Raw genomic sequence first — 16232 nt, forward strand, 5'->3', positions numbered from 1 at the left:
CAGATACAATTAAATACAACAATTTATCTAAGCTCGAATTCTGAACCCTGAACCAGAGATTCTGGGTTCGATCCCCAGCAGAGTCGCCAGAGCTATCACACCTCCTTTTCACCTACACCCCGTAAAGGGCATGAAGGAGTTTTTCCATTTAAAGGACAATCGGAACAGGATTTAATTATTAATTATTCAGAGTCGCCACTTGGGAGATTAATGGTGTCCCAAGTCACCGGTTGAATCCCGAACCGAGGAAATTTATGACTCTGTTAACAGTCCGCGAACCAAAAACCGAGTAAGGGATTCTGTTAACCCGGGAGAAGGTGTTAGGCATTCCCGAGCTCCGTGGTTCTAGCGCGGTCGCTTAACTGTTGTATTTGATTTTTATCTGATTTTAATACCTGTTAGCTTATGTGCCTTGTATTCGTAAATCGCTTTTTATCATTATTTATTTTAAAAGAATTGCGACGTCGTGAAAACGCGTTTCGAACCACGTCGCAATCAATGCACCCGTGGTTGTCAACACATTTTGACTTCGTCGAGATTTGGATTTGGGTCGCATTAATGCGCACCCGAGTTTAAGAAGATACTTTAATTAGAATCGCGCCTAAAGATTCTAACGTAATATTATTTTGGGGAAGACCGTGGAGTTCGCTACATGGCCATCCCAAATTCTAATCATTTTTTAATAACCATTTATTGAGAGCCCCACATTTATTCATTTTTGTGCGGTGAGGCTCGTTTCAATTTGTGAACCATCTTTTCTATCATTTATTTATTTTATAAGAATTACGATGTCGTGGAAAACGCGTTTCGAACCCCGTCGCAATCAATGCGCCCGTGATTGTCAACACATTTCGACTTCATCGAGGTTTGGATTTGGGTCACATCAATGCGCACCCAAGTTTAAGAAAGTAATTTAATTAAAAAATGCCTAAAGTAACTACACGTTTGTACTTTGCGAGGGCCATGGATTTTGGTAAACGGCACGCCTCGACCTCTAGGGTCGAGTAACGCCAACTAAACTGAGGGCCATGCAATTGTCCTTTTATTCGGCATGGAACACCTCCTAATTATTTAAAGGGGTTAAATTATCTAAATGCTAAATATGGTCGAAGTCCTGAGTCATTAATTAAAAGCTCGCATGGAAAGGGTATTGCTTATTTATACGAGAGCTAATCAGCTCGCATACACGGAGAGCAACCTGGCCCATCACTAAATGGATACTCAAGTCTGGGCCCAAGGTTAAGCCTAAATTGAAGGCATCAGCATGATTGTGCGTGGGCTCAACATCGAATCCTTGCTAGCCCCAAAATTGACGAAAGTAAACAATTCCAAGGGGGGCTCCCAGATAGCATTAATACAAATAGCATTGATATTAGCATGACATTAGCGATTAAGCTCCTGATTTAAATTCCCTTTGACACAAATTAACGTGTGGGAATTTCGAGAAAAGCACGCACGATAGAAAAAGTTTGCCAATTCCCAAAGATTAGACAACCCCTTTTAAGCAGGAACCAGAATTCAGCTTCTAGCCCCTTTTTAAGCATCTATCACATTAATCACTAGCATGAGCGCACATATCAATTCTATAAAGCATCTTAGGATTTTACAGTACTTCAAATATGAAATCTAAACTAATATTTGAAGCATAAGGGAAAATTATGAAGAAAGCATTTGACGGGAGTCATTACCACTACAACTTAAGCTCTTTGGACAACAGAAGTTTGGTTATCACAACTTGGCCAAACATGTTAGGGAAATATCCAGTTCGCACACACTGAATCAATGATAGAATCAGATAATCCTTAAGTCAAATACTACTTTCAGCAAATATGGACTACAAGTTAAGCTATACTACCAGAAATAATTACATAACTCTCCAGTGAACTTGATCACTTGACACTTGAGGGAATCAGGGCAATGATGAATTAAAAGCTAACATATGAATCATTTCTAATTAAAAGTTATAAACCAACTGTAAACTTAGCTTAAACAAAGGACTACAGTAAATAATACAAACAGGTTATGCAAGTAACTGGAGGACTCTTATGCTTCAACTTCTTCCTTTCAATTCACTTTCCAATTGTTCATTTCACAAGCATCAGGGTTACAGGGGTGTACCTGGGAATGAAAACTGAAATTGGAGTTCAAACAAAAGGAGAAAAGTAGAAGCAGTCAGCAGCGATCACTGATAGAATTCAAACGCAGCCTAGAAACATGTAGCAACACAGATGTAACCCAGCCAAATTAGGAGTGATTGCTAGAATCAACACAAAACCTCAAAATACTTTTCAGATGCTTTGAGCACTCAATTGCAGCACAAAAATGAATAACACAAAAAGCAGAATCTGGAAACTGACTGAAAAAGGCTATGACACAGTGAAAATATATATATTTTTTTTGGTTTCTATTTTCGATGTTTTTGTATTTTTGTATACTTGAATTCAAAGTACCACTCTGAAATTTAGAAGAAAAGCTTTTGGTGTGGATTTTTGGGCTGAAAGTTGAATCCCCTTCCTCAAGGCACTTGATGCCTTTTTATAGGTGACACAAAAGGGTGAATCAGATTTTTGGTTTTCTTTTTAGTCCCTCCCTTATTTTCAGTTTAGTCCCTTTATTTTTGACTTGCTCAACAAGTAAATCCCTCTATTATGCTAATACCTACACTAAAGTACCCTTCTAGAAGGCCCTAGGATGCTCTTCCACCCACCAAATACCTATACTACCCTTACCCTTACTTTGAAATTACTATTCCTAAAGAAACTACCCTTTTCTATCCCTAAAGTGCCCTTCTACTAGTCTGGAATTTACAGCCCAAATGCTAACTGATCCCAATCCTTTTAACCCCAGCTAAATGACTGAGGTTAGCCCCAAAACAAAGGGTTTCATTCAGCTATAACCAACCAGGTTCACTTCATTAAAATACAACTTATCCTAATGAATATTCTAACAATCCATTAATCAAACGAGAGTAGTCGTCAACATTAAACTAACATCTAAAACCAGAAACATTAAACAATCGGAAAGAAAAACATGGCGATTCAAACAGGGTATCAACATGAACTAACATTAATACTAGCCATTTAAATTAATAACTATTATTATCTATGAACGACATTAAAATATGATCGATAAACAACCAATCCAATCTAACCAAATAAGGGAATATGAGACTATATTAAAAAAAGGACTCAGGGAGTTAAAGAAAAACTAACCAACGGAGCTAAACCTCCGACTAATCACTGCCATTCGAATCTCTCCAGATTTTTGACACGCAACATCCCTAACCATGTGTTCTTACAAGAGAACACATGGTTAAGGATATTACGGTCCAAAATCACAAAGATTTTGGATTAGGGTTTTGGCCAGAAATTCTTATATCTGAAATTCGAGCCGCTTCACAGAGATTTAAAGGAAGATGGTCATGGATTTGGGTTGAGGGAAGTTCGGGGATGGTGTGGTATGATTTTGGGCCAGTTTGGATGAGTTTGCGATTTGGCCGGAAAACTTCAAACAGAGATTCGACGAACTCTGGCAATATTCGAGGGAAACTAATAGCGGGAAAGGAAAGAGGGATTCATGGGGGATCTATGGTGTTTATTTGGGTTTGAACGGTGTAGGTGACGTTCACCGCCGGCGAGGGATTTGGGGGCGGCGTGGATTAGGGTTCGTGAGGATGAAGGAGACGGTACGAATGGGGTGAGGGGGATTTCGGACACTTATATACCAAACATCCTAGTTAGATCCGGACCGTTGGATTGATGAGATCCAACGGTCGTGATTGAGGGCTGGGGAAACGACGTCGTTTTGGACTGGATTGGGATAGACCGGGTATTGAAGCATTGGGCCTGGATCTGGTTGGAACGGGTCTAAGGGCGTTTGGGCCTGAAAATTTTCAACGAATTGGCCCAAATTTGGGTCTTTATTAAGCCCACTTTTCTACTCTTATTTTCTTTTCTCTTTCATTTCCTTTTCTCATTTTTAATTTTTTTATAATTTTTTTAATTTTTATAAAGATGCAAAACTAACATAAAATCCTAATTATTTCAAAGCAAAGACTAATTAATTCCTAAAATTGTTTAAAAACTATTTCATGACAAATTCACAATAAAAATCATTAAAATGCAAAAGTGAACTAATTTTGTGATTTTTCATGTTTTGTTCTAAACAAATTAACCCTTAATTGATACTAAAATATAAAATTAAAACCTAAATGCAAAAATGCATATTTTTGTATTTTATATAAATTAACATGCGCAAACAAAATGCAACAATTATCAGAAAATGACACCAAAATGCACAAAAATTGTAAAAATAAAGAAAAATTATTTTGTTTGGGATTTTGGGAATAATCTGCTTAGGGAAAGAATCACGTGCTCACAGTTATAACACTATATTTATGAATATTAATTTATTTTATCAAACATGAATTCCATGATGTTCTTACAAAACGTATATTTTTAGTTTTTGCAAGTATCTAAATTAAATATTATTAATTTAAAAAATATATATAAATTATTTTTACAATATTAGTTATAAATATATGATTACTAATTAATGTATATTCACGAAAAAATATACATCTTAAATACCAAATTTAATGTCATTTACACTTACAAAATTTATAAGCATATATTTATTATATTAACTTTTAATTTTTGATAAGTACTTAATTTAAAATTTAATTTAACTGTGTAATTACACTTGTGCAATCAAACAGTAAACTTGTAATTACACTATGACAAACAAACAAGTCGTCGTAATTATACAATTATGTAATTACTAGGTTGTGTAATTACTACCATAGTAATTACACCAATTCAAATTACATGGTGGCTTTCCAAACATACTCTAAAGTGGAAGGAGGGAGTATAAGCTAAAATAAAACGGGAAAGTATAGAAACCATAAAATATTGGTAGAGTGCATTTAATTTCCGTCGATCTCTCTTTTTGTATCAGTTGACCGATAATATAGAATCAAAATTGGTTACAGCAGCAGCAACAAGAAGAACCAAACAGAACCCAAAATCTCTATTTATCACCCATTAATAATTTGAGAAATTTACCCAGAATACAACCTATTAAATACTTATTTAAATTAGTTACAATTTATTTTAAAAAAAAAACATATCATACAACTTATATTAAAACATACAACTATTTATATTCTTAATATCTCTCTCTTGGGAGTTAACATAGTCAATCCTATATTTATAGAGAAATTTTCATAAAACACTATCTTTTAGTAGTAATTAGCCATCTATAGGTATCATTTGCTATATTACGGATTATAGATACCTTTTCTGTGGTTATAAGATGTATTTGATGTATTTAAGCTATTGTATTCATGAATACAGTAGCAAAAATAGGCGTGAATCAGGGAAGTCCAGCTAATCAGTTGTTGTATTCGAGTGTATTCATGTATTCATGGAGTAAAATATGGGATTACAGCTGGACAGATTATTGTATTCGATTGTATTCATGGCGTGAAATAGAGGATTACACTGTTATTAAAATGGAAAGGGAATCAATTAACATAATAGACTCCTAATATAACTCAACAAACTCAATTATAACACACAAATTTTGTATTTTTCAGTTATAAAAAAGATTCTCAACCGAAAAATACCCCCAAAACATAGCAATCTTCAGAGAAATTATATAATATATCTGAATACATAAATTGTATTAATTAAAAAAATATATGAATACATTCATGGCATATAGCGAGACAGTGAATACAATGAAATACATAGAATACAGCGGGGTACATTGAAATACAATGAGAAAAAAAGACACTGAATACAATAAAATACATGGAATACAACGAGATACATTGAATTATAATGAAAAAAAAATAGTGAATACAATGAAATACATAGAAATATAGTGAGATTCATTGAAATGCTCTTAAAAAAATGTAACAGAATCTTCAAATTGCTCAACCCCAAACTTCATACGACTTATTTTAATCGACGATTTTACGACGACCCATCGGATTCTGACCATGATTCCATAAGCAGCGATGAGAGAAAGAATAAGAAAACGAGAAAGATCGCTGAAGAAGAAATTGCTAGCATCCGTGAAGAAGTTAAAGTCCCAGAACTGAATTTGGCTAGCACCCGCTGGTAACGAATCGGAAGAAATTGCTAGCACCCACTGAAGAAGAAATTGCCAAGAAGTTAAAGTCCCAAAAAATTTCTTGCCATGGAAAGGAAGAAGACGAAGAAACATACTGGCAGAAGAAAACAATCAAAATCGGAAAGGAAGAAGAAGAAGAAACATACTGGAGTTGGCCATGGAGATTTCGTTGCCTCCATTAGGGTCAAGCTAGAGAGGCAGCGTATTTTATGAGAGAGAGGATAACGTATTTTATGGATTAAGGGTAGGAGGTGACCATAAATAGGAAATTTACCCAAAATACAACCTATTAAATACCTATTTAAATAAGTCACAATTAATTTTAAAAAATTACATATCATACAACTTATTTTAAAACATACAACTATTTATATTTATAATATATCTCTCTTGAGATTCTCTTACCTAAAATGTATCCTTGTATATCTCTCTTGAGATTCTCTTACCCAACTACATATGTGCTCCTTTTTCTTTTTCGAAATTTTTCCTGTTCTCTCTCTTCTAGTTGTGTATATGATTATAGTTTATTTAATATACCATTACTATATGTAAAAAGCTATATTGCATATTTCAAATAAATATAATATATTAATGGACTCAAATACACAAATATTATACCAGTATGCCAATATCTTATTAATTAATGATATATATATGCAGTGAAATCAAGGGGATCTATTTCCCGCAATTAAGGTACATTCAGAAAGTCATGTCAGCATCTCGAGGCTATGGGATTACGATCGAGCTTCCTCTCTCGAGGATCGTCCACGACCCTGCAGAGACTCCGAGGGTAAGGAATCTGTCCGCAACCCAGCAAAGGTTACGAAGACGGAGGACTCTGAGGAAAGAGGCTAGAGTCAATAGGCACTAGTACCATGCCTAGCCGTCCCATCCCCGTGTTCTTTCATTCAATACACTTTGTACTATATGGTATTCTCTCTCCTATATAAGGGGGATCCATGCCACTTTGTAAGGGACTGATGTTGCTCCATTTTCTCCACACGTCTTTTTTTTTTCTAAGATTGTTCGTTCTCACTGGTCCGAGGCCACCTCGATATCCATCGCCTTCTTACTTGTTCTTCATCATATACCTTAGTAGTGGCCATAAAGTTCCTTGTTTCATTATATATTCAATTGTTATCCCATCCCCGACTATCCCCAATAGCTCGAGCTCGACCCTAACGTAGACCCCGAGGTCCCTCATCGACCATACCTATATTCGGGCAGCAGGCCCTTCAGTTCTATTATTATCTTGTTTTAGCTCGTATTTAAGCTCTAAACTCTATATTATTAGCACCAACTTCTCTAACAACTAGCTCGGGAATAGATCACGTATTTTTAGAATCACATTTACAATTTAATTGTTGTTACCATATTCACGGTAAACAGTTTTGCGCCCACCGTAGGGCTAAAAATAATAATGATTAGTTTCTTGCTAATTTCATTACACAAACGCACATTATCTTTCACACTTTTTCTTGTCCAAGATCCTTTGATTTCCGGTCAAAATATCCGACTCGGTAAACGGAGTCGAGAACGACATCCTTGAGAAACACGGGGAAAATGGTGTGGCTGTCCCGGTCGCTGGAGCACTACCACTGAATCCCGATAATGCACCCGTACCGGCCACGAATCAGGGCCATAGACAACTGCCCGGGAACCTTTACGGTCCCGGTATACCCAAGCAGGCTCCCAGCAAAGCAACTGATGCTAAACCGATGGAGGTATCATCCATGTGTCGCGAATGGGAGGAACGCCGCAAGATGCAACCTATCTCGCAATGGTAGGGAAATATTTCGAGGGCCACATCCTCGAGGAACCTTTAGTGGAACCGGATCTGATGAGGCACAGCTGACAGAGGAGCCCGCCTAGCAGAGTACGATTTCAACATTGCTATACCAAATATCATGATCACTATAAGTGAAACCAGGGACGCTAAGCGACTTAGGCCTGTTCGACCAAGACCCTTTCAAAAGAACAACAACCCGACGCGGGAACCGCAGGGCGCACGCGACCATGGGGTCAAAAATGACCCCCATCTCGGAAAGACGACAGTTGTGCTACTCAATTAAAATCGCCGCCAAGTACCATCGAGCGGTCGGGTTTGAGTCCAGGCCCAAGGAAGGAAGGCAACCGAGAAAGATAAAGTGAACAAGCCGCAATGTATTACCACGACAGTGGAGGAGTGGCAACACCCTCCGCGGACTCATGAAATGGAAAGTGAAAATGTTCGTCGTTAGGAAAAAATGGGTCCAGGGAAGTACTCCTGAGGACACCCTTACATCCAGGGAAAAAGGCATCGATACCTCACCTCTGCATCACACTGACGCATTGGTAACTTTCTCCCTCATTTGATCTATTTCGAATAAAACATGTGTTCGTAAATTTAGGTGGTTCAATCATGTACAACAACGATGTCAAACCAAAGTCAATAGGGCGATCCGAGCTAACGGACCAAATCACTCCCGCATCTCGGATCCCTAGCGAATTCCTAATGGCGAATCGCCACAAAGACCATCCTCTTGATACGGCCCGTATGAGTTTGGGCTAGGACGTCGAGCTTTGTATCATCGGATGAGGCGCAAAGCACGGACGTCTTATTCAGACAACCGCCGGCACACCACCCGGAGACAGCATCGGCCCCGTGTCGCTAAAATCATGGAACTCCTCGCAAAGGGCAGAACTACAATAGGTCGACAGAAAGCAATATGCAACGAGAGGAAGTTCTTCACCATATGACGCATAGCCAACACAATGTCCCTACCCTCGGAAGGATCAAAGGGTAAGCAAACCACATCCTCGGCCAAACCTGATAAGGCACATCAGATGGTTGTATCGGGGCTCACACCTCGGAAGGGTAGGAACGTACCGAATCTCAAAACGTCGCCTACGCATCCCGCGGTGAGGAAGAACTGCTTTATTCCCTTGTTACTTTTTCACTAACCTGTATGCAAATAGCTGGCCAGGATTTTCGAAGGTTCTAACTCTACCCGGAGACCCCTAGACTTCAGTCAGGCTTCCGCCCCAAAGAGGGTCTTGTCAGCAAGATTATTAGCGGAGCAACATACCCCAGAGGAGGATCCGATGAGATCGCATGCCTTCTACTATAGTCCAACAACGAGCGATGATCTACTTTTAAGGGTGTCGTCCCCTCGGGAAGATCGGGAAACGACAGACTAAACCCCAATCGAGAACTATGTACCGGATCGAATGGTCCGAGAAGCTGCGCCCATGTGGACCGGACTCACGACGATGAAACAATGTATGCCTACACCAAGCAATAGAAGGATATCTTTTCAACATCTTATTCTCCAAGCAAGGAAATCTTAAGTATATCCCTGATAGGGGCCAAACACATCCCAAGATACTCGGAGACTTAACGTCAGCAATTCAACACTCGCACGACCCTAGGGTCAGAACTTCGGGCTCATGAAGCCCCTACAAGGCAACTCCGATCTCACAAAAAGCGGTCTTCATTCTTAAACAAATTCGATGACTCGGAGACTGTCGATCATCGCCAATCGCCATGCGCTGGAAAACCCAAAACTGTAAGACCCATAATGGGCAGACTCGGTGTAACTAGATTTATTCTACAAAAACTGTAAGACCTCAATAGGCATGACAAACTATAAGACTTCAAGAAGCATGAAAATCCCGAAGTTTAGGCTATACGTTGCATTTGTAAAAATCCCGAAAGGCATACCCTCAGTGTAGACGCCTAAACTGTCACTCGGGATCAAAAATGGCTATGGTCAAAATGGCTGATACAGCCATACTAACGCGACTCGGGGACGCCCAACCGTCGCTAAACAAAAATCACAGGCCACTACTTCAAATATACTTCGGAAAGAACCGGTTACAATAGGCTTCCCTCAACAGGAAAAAAATGAGCTTCGACCATGTCAGCTCCAAATCACAAGACTTCGACCTACTCATGAGCTATGAACCTTCTGAAGTGCTCGAAACATCGCCGACAACGACTTGAAATCGAGGTTCTTCCAGAACCGATGACGAGTCAGGCAAAAATCATTCAAAAGACCTTAACGAGAGGAAAACAAAGCCTACAAAAAGCCCACAGACAAAAACAGCGTAGGAGCCATTGTTGCCAGCTAAGCAAGCCTCCAGGCCACATATTAAAAAGTCTCTAGACCAAACAGCGTAAGAGCCATTGTCGCCAGCAAAAATTTGACAACTTGAGGATTAAAATGAGCTCGAATCGTAACCCGATTCGGAGACCTAATCCAAAATAGTTAACTAAGCAAGCCTCCGGGCCACATACTAAAAGGCCTCAACGACCAAAACAGTGTAAGAGCCATTATCGCCAGCTAAAAAATTGACAACTTAAGGGTCAATTAAAGCTCGAATCGCAACGCGACTCGGAGAGTGGACCCGAAATAGTTAAACTGCAACATGCCTAAGGGCACGGTATAAATGCCACTATCAACCGACCGAGTGAGCCTTTGGGCCACACACATGTAGGTCACTTTGACCTGAAGCACAAAAGGCCATCGCCATCCGCTCATGCAGGCAGGAAAGAACTTGAGGGTCAATTGAAGCTCGAATCGCAACGCGACTAGGAGACTGGACCCGAAATGGCTAAACTACAATATGCCTAAGGGCATGGCATAAATGCCACCATCGCTAGCATAGACAAACGCAAAACTCGAGGGTAAATTAAGCTCGAGTCGGGCCCTGACTCGAAGACTGAACACTAAGACGGTTAAAACGTGGAAGCCTAAAGGCAAATTCGAGATCAAATCGACCCAATTTGAAACTCCAATGAGCAGAAATACAGAAAATACAAGTTTCGGGGTCTCCCCTCTTATTGCTACATATTGACGACGAAGTGCAACCTTAGCCTACGTCGTATAATGAAAGCTATATATACATAACAAAGAAGGCAGGGAATGATCATTCTGCTTTTTTCGGAAGTTATAACCTGACGGTCTCCTCCTCATCGTCCTCAACATCGAACAGTAAGAACTTGGCATCGTACTCCTCTCATTTGGCTTACTCGATCTCCCCCGAGAGATCAAAGCCCCTGGCGTGAATCTCCTAAAGGATTTCCTTTCGGGATCTGCACCTCACGTACTCCTTGCTGTTGTTGGCACGATCGAGGGTCTTCTGCAACTCAGCTTTAGCAGCGGCAGCGCTCCTCGAATAAGCCGCCATTTTCTGTCCCGCCCTGGTATTATTCATCACAACCTCGGCCCGGACATTCACCACCTCGATTTTTGCCCTTGAAAGCTTGGATGAGAGTTTCACAATCATCTTCGCCCGAGCAGAATCATTTGCATGGGCAGCCTGAATTTGCACCTCGAGAGCGGAAGCCCCGACCTGAGTCCTCTCTTTGGCCTCAAAGTGGGCATTCACATGCGCCTGTAGCTCGATGAATTCACGTTTAGCTTTCCCAACCTCGCCCCAGAGTTATTCCAGCTCATCTGCCTTGTCCTTCAACTGAAATAGCAACACGTCAAGATGGCGAGACATAAAGGGAACACAGGCCAATGCGAGATGCAGGATACCTGTTTCTCCAATAGGGCCTCCCGGGCCCGACTCCGATCCACCTCATGCTGTAAAGAGACGAGCTCGCTTTCCATTGCCGCAAAAAGAAGCCTGAGGGATTTCTCCCTATCTCGAGCATCCCGAAATGGGGTCCCGCAACGAAGCAGTTCGGCCTTGGACCTGTCAAAAGCCTGAGAAAGGAAGCCAGGTAAACAAAAAGAAAAGAGAGGAGCACAGGGCCAGAACATTCTTACAGCGGTAGAAACTCACCATAAGGCCAAAGCGCTGAGCCTCGCCGAATGCTGAAGCAACGTCCGACGATGCACTGACCCCGGAAGATTGCCGATCGGCCGAATCATTTTCCCTTAACCGCTGCGAAGAGGCGCCTTACCACAGGCCTTCTCACACCTCGATGCATCCTTTCTTTTTCCGGTGTTCCTTGACCCTTGGCCAAAAATCTCTCCTCCTCGCTCGGGGGACTCGACCTCGCTTCGAAAAGACTCCCGGTACCTGTAGCAGATAAATCAAATGAGCCAGCAAGAAGGAAGCCACCCCTTAGGGGGGGCAACACGCCAGACACCTACCATGATGCTTCGTCTCCCATCTCCCTTTTGATAAATCTCGCCATCGGAGCCTATCATAGGCTGAACAAGCTGCTAGCTTACGAGACCATTCAGCTAAATCAAGGATCTCGTCGGGCAACCAATGAGTTGCTATAAACAAAGAATAAGAAGATGCCATTATGGGGCCAACCCCATGTTGATTTAAAAGACAGCTCAAACGAAGCACTTACCTGTGAGGTTCCATCTCTCAGGGAACGGAAAAAATTCTCCGGGGATAACATCAGTTGTCCGGATTCGAACAAACCGATTCATCCACCCGCGGTCCTCATCCTTCTCGCCGCCAATCACAGGACCTTGGGTAGATCTACGCTGAAGAGCAATCAGGCCCCGATAGCACAATGGCCGATACAACCTCATGAGGTGGCTGAGGGTGAATTCTATCTAGGCGTTGTCAGTAAAATACCTCATTGACTGCATTATTCTCCAAATAAAAGGATGAACCTGTGCCCACATTACTTGGTATCTCCTGCAGAAATCAAACACGACCCGGCCAGGGGAACCTGACGCAAGAACATGAATATACACACTCAAGAACCCCTCAACGTACGTCATGATACTCTCCTCGGGGGAAGGTGCTCGCAAAATCACGCCTTCCCCCCATCTGCATTCTTTTCTGATCATCTCGAGGTTTTCCTCCCTCACCGATGAAATAATCCTCGACACATGCTCTCGATGTCCTAGAACATTTGGAGGTCTCCCCGGTGTGACAGGCTTCTTCAAGGTGAGGCGACCCGAATCTCGCTCTCCCGATATCGGGGGTGAGCCGCTGGTACCAACCAAGGGCGGAGCACAGCAGGGACTCCCCTCCATCCAAGGATCACCGTCAAAGCAGTGACCATGATTACAGCAGAATAAGGGGAAGAAGATGAGGATCCAGGCAAAAACTCTCTGAAGCATGGAAACGGAAGGACTCACACAAAGCGCCAAGGTCTGCAGAGCAGATGGGCTTATCAAAAAGCTGCAAAATTGCTGCTTGAAGGGTGGATAAGCAAATATATAGAGGCTAAGCAACAACTGCTCATTTGCCCAAGGGGGCCAATTAATTCTGGCTGCATTAACGTCACCTTCTCCTTGGGGAGTGCACTGGCAGAATAATTCCAGGCTCCCACATAACTCATAAAACCGAAGGACCTCGGGAGATCCCTGACGTCATAAATATTGGTTTGGGAGGAACTATCGATCCCACCTCGGGACGTGGCTAGTTTCGGGGCCCCCGGTCTGTCCCACGAAAAGGCCCCAAAGAACCGGCACCGAAACACAAAAACAAAGAAGCAAGGAGAAGGGCTGACAAGATAAAAGCTCCTTTTTATACATTGGTAAAAGAGAGAAAATGTCTTTACACTATTTGTTTCCTAGGGAGGGGACACTTGAAGCAAAAAGAAAGGCATACAAAAAAGGCTCAGAGACTACTCCTCGCCACTATCATCTTCACCCCTATCAGGGGCAATCAAGAGCGAAAATCTTCCTTCCACCGCACGAGCCTCCTCCAGATCGTCAGACAGCTCGAAGCCTCTAGCCTCAAGTTCTTTCAGGGTCTCCCTCTTCGCCTCCGCCTTGGCGTACTCGACAGGTCGAATTAGTCTTTGTTCAGCTGCCATGGATATGTCGCGAACCATTGTATGCGCCATGGTCGCATCCTCCTTATAAGTGGCATCATCTTGTTTGGCCTCAAACTTAGCCGCGGTCAAAGTAACAATCTCCCTGCGAGCATCCCTGAGAAGATCCCGGGATGTCGTCAATTCCCCGGCCACAGTCTCGTTTTGCTCTTTCATCCCAGAGACCTCCGCTTTCAACTAGATAATCCACGAGTTACTCTGTTCGACCTACGAATAAGGGCAAGTCGATGAATACATGAATCCATAACATGAGTGCATACGAGGTAAAAGGACGGGCATGAGCGAGGCAGAGTACCTAAGCAGCAAGAGAAGCCTTCTCTTGGAGTGCCGCCTCTAAAGTAGTCCGAAGTTCTCCCAACTCTCTGCCCCCCTGGGCACAACGAGCCTCCGAGTCCTGCAGCTTGGAAGCAACGTTATTACGCTCCTTCTCGTGGCAAAAAATTTCCCCTCGGAGCCGAAGAATGGCATGATCATATATCTCCTTACACTGCGGCACAATGAGAAAGTTAAGAAAGACGGCGAATAACGCCCGAAAATGAAAAGGAATATGCAAGGGAAAACTATCACCTGTTGCATAGACTTCTCTGCCGCTTTAACGGCACCGGAAATATCGAGATCGGCCCTGTCGATTACGCCGTCAAAAATGTTGGCAATAAAATCTCTCCCTTTTGGAGGGGTCCCGGCTGTGACGCCGACCATCCTTTCGGCATCCCTCAGCTCCCCTGATGAAACCGGAAAGCTCGAAATGAGGTCTTTTGGTTCGCCGATTTCTCCAAATAGCAACCCACTTTCCTGGAAGGCCCCGAGCTCTGGTCCCTCAGGATCAACACCAACGGTCCTCCTAGCAGAATCTGCATCAGCGTCCTCTTCAAGGACCTTCTGCTCACCAGCCCGGCCGGAGCCAGCCGTCCCAGATTCAGCAGCCTCTGATCGGGGGCGCCTGTAAATCTCTCGCACTAAACCTTGTTCTCCTCCTCAACAAACTTCCATCATCATCTTCCCCCTCGACGTCAGGATTTGATCCGGAAAGTTAGAGCAGCAGTCTTATCAGGTTGGGCAACGGCTACCCTGCTCTTCCTTTTCTTGTTCATATCAGGCTCCAAGGCCTCTGCTTCACCGTTAGGGGGCAGCCTCATCTACATATTCTCACCAAGGCCTGCACCAGCACAATAATCGCGATACATTTTCGCTAAGGGCTCGAAAGGAAATACAAAATGTGAAGCACAGGCGGTAAAGGAACCTCACCGTGATTCTTGGCCACCCAACGCTCCTTAGCCATGATGGTCCAAGACCGAACGCGGTATGGGAACTTCCAGATGCCTGATCCATCCCGACAACTTTGGGACCACCTTTGAATGCCAAGCAGCGGCTGCAGAAAACACAAAGAGGTTATTACGACGTATGAAAGAGTAATCGAGAAGTGGTTAAAAGGAAATTTGCTTACGTCGAGCGTTCCACTGCTCCGGAAAGGGCATCATCCGGGCCGGGATGATGTCCTCGATCCTCACTCTGATAAACCTGCTTATCCATCCTCGGTCCTTTCACTCATCAACGCTCGTGAAAAAAGATTTTTTGGATCGGTGGCAGAGCTCGATTAAGCCTCGATACAGCCGAGGGCGGTACCGTCTGATCAAATGGTTAAGGGTGAAAACTTCACCTTTAACCCCTTCGGTGAAATGCCTAAGCATTAACGCTATCCTCCAAAAGGATGGGTAGATCTGACCGAAGGTCACCTGATATCGGGCGTAGAAGTCAAGAATAACCGGGTCGGTTTCCAAGGGAGGAGATTCGACGGATTTATCTGGGCCCAGGGTGAATAGGTAAGTATATATGTGAAGGAAGCCCGCCTTGAAGTCGGTGATGCTATCGTTGGGGCCGGGAATCTCTACCTCCACTGCCTCGCTCCATCGGCAGTCTGCCCTCACTTTGCTAATATCGGTCACGACGCTAACATATCGAGACACATGCTCACACCGACCCGGCGTAGACGAGGGAATCTCGATGTCGAAATCCTTCGACGTGTCAATATCAGGAGGAGTCCATTATTCTAAAGTGGGAACCGATTTGTTTTCTCCCTCAGCAACCGGTGCATTTATAGGAATCGTTGGGGAAGTAGAAGAGACGAGCCTACGACAGTTCGTAGATTTCTCGATTACCGCATCTGACGGCAGCCCTGCACGGTTCTCTGGGGCATGGCATTAAATGATCTTAGACGGTTGACGTCATGGCAATAATGATCTCGAAACGACGATTCAATATCGTTTCCTATTACTTCATTCTAAGAAACGCGGGGACTATCTGTATGCGGTGAAATCAGGGGGATCTATTTCCCGCCATTAAGGTACATTCG

This window comes from Nicotiana tabacum, chromosome 20, assembly GCF_000715075.1.
Source record: "Nicotiana tabacum cultivar K326 chromosome 20, ASM71507v2, whole genome shotgun sequence".
In the NCBI taxonomy this organism is placed as follows: domain Eukaryota; kingdom Viridiplantae; phylum Streptophyta; class Magnoliopsida; order Solanales; family Solanaceae; genus Nicotiana; species Nicotiana tabacum.